Consider the following 2,065-nt stretch of genomic DNA (forward strand, 5'->3'; position numbering starts at 1 on the left):
CTTCTCCTCCTCGGTTTTGAATAGGTGTGCCACGCCGCAGGACACCACCACCCGGCACCCAGGACACAGGTGGCACGATCCCGTGCCTCGTCGTCCGGATGGGATCTCTTCTAATCTCAGCTCGTCAGGGTGACAGGGATTATGCTCATTAACTCTTGCAGAACACCCTCTTTTCCCACGCGCCACGAAACTTCTCTCTTCGTCGATTTATTAATTTTCCCCCCGCCCCTCTTCTTTTTTTCTTCCATTCTTAATTATTCCGTTTGCCGACAATTCCAAATTCTCCGGACACAATTTACACCAATTTTTTAAAAGCCGCCCTTTTATCATCCGACGGTTATTCGATTCGTATCGGGATATAGTAATGCGATGCTTTGCACAGGATTTTGATCGATGCGCCAGACATTTCGGGACAATAAAAGCGCGGGTTGATACCCGGTCGAATATGCCGGTATAATTTTCAACGGATCGTTTATCCCCCGCGTTTCGACGCGTTCTCGTTTTTTCCACCACCGTCGCCTCTCCCTTCCCCTCCCCTCCCTCCATTCGCCTGCGTCCATGATTTATCGTACACGGAAAATCACGCGCGTGTATACGTGTGTGTGCGTGTATATATATATATATATACATATATACATATATATCGTGTAATAATGTAATCGCCGATACGAATGCGCGTCCGTACGTCGAAAAATTTTATCCGCCGATACTGCTATATATGTATGTATATATTCGGGGCGGAATATAACGAAAATAATTCCCCATGTGACGCACTGTCCGCCGATTATTTTATTCCCTAGCAACAGGTGATCACTCTTTTGCCACTGTTTTTCCATAGTTGGACGGGCAAACGATGGAGATGAATGGCGACGATCGGGATGCGACGCAAACTATCCGATAATACTGGGACTCGACGGATCATCGGGATACGGGATTCGGGAATGTGCCTAAACGAATTTTCGTTCGACGAGTTTCGAGAGAGTTTCTATGCTCGACGCTCCAAAATCGTATAGAATCGTGTACAGTTTATAAATATTACAATTCTTCGAATACTGTTACGAGCGTTTCTGTTTAATAACACGACGCTCGAGATCGACACCGAGAGATACACAATGTTTCGATAATTCGCGTCGTAATAATAAAGGTTTGTATAATAATAAATACTTTGTCGATTTCAAACGACGATTTCTTATATGATTTTATCGTATGTTATGTTTGCGATGAACGAAATAAATCGTGAAAAATTAATGAAACTAGTTTGCGAATATATATATATATTTTGTATATATAATGAAAAAAATAAGTTAAAAAAAGGGAGAGGTATTAGAAAAATATATTGTATATCCGTCGAATCGAGCATTTCCTATTGAAACTGTGTAATACCGAATAACATCTAGAAGACGGTATCCCTTTTATAAAAACAACAGTTCTGCGTTTTTAGGACAAGCGAGCAAACAAAGGCGCCACCTCGAGAAGCATTCAAGGGAGAATGTTTTTTCAGGGATCTTCTTTATGACGAAAGGATCGCGCGATCCCGGTAAACCGTATTATCCCGTCGGATCTCGTGTTCCACGTACTTACTTACTTGCTTGCTTGCTTTCTTACCTTCTTACTTACTTGGATCTCGCTCGAGCGAGACAGAAAGAGAAAGAGAGAGAAAGAGAAGGGCGAGGAATGGCTCGTTCGAGCCGCGAGCCAACATTCTCCGATACACCTTCTCTTCCAAGATTTTCACGAAGGACGAATCTCGACCAAGGGAAAAGCCTATTAGGAGACGCGAGGATCCTCGGGATCTCCACGGAACCCGGGGAATATTCGAAATGGCCTAGCGAATCGCAAAATCCCGCCAACAAAGGCCGCTCGCCGCGCACTTTCGAAAAACCGCGTGCTTCCTCGACCTCCTCTCTCTGCCTCTCGCTCTCTCGGTTCAGTTCCTCCTTGCCAGCCTTACCTTCCCTCTCCTTCCCCTGTCGTCTTTCCACCTGCTGAAGGCATAAATCATGGCCTGGCCCGGTCGTTCGAACCGAGAGATCGGTTTGCAGGTGTCTCGACCGCCGAATTTCAC

The sequence above is a fragment of the Apis dorsata genome, unplaced genomic scaffold (genome assembly GCF_000469605.1).
Source record: "Apis dorsata unplaced genomic scaffold, Apis dorsata 1.3 scaffold_57, whole genome shotgun sequence".
Lineage (NCBI taxonomy): Eukaryota > Metazoa > Arthropoda > Insecta > Hymenoptera > Apidae > Apis > Apis dorsata.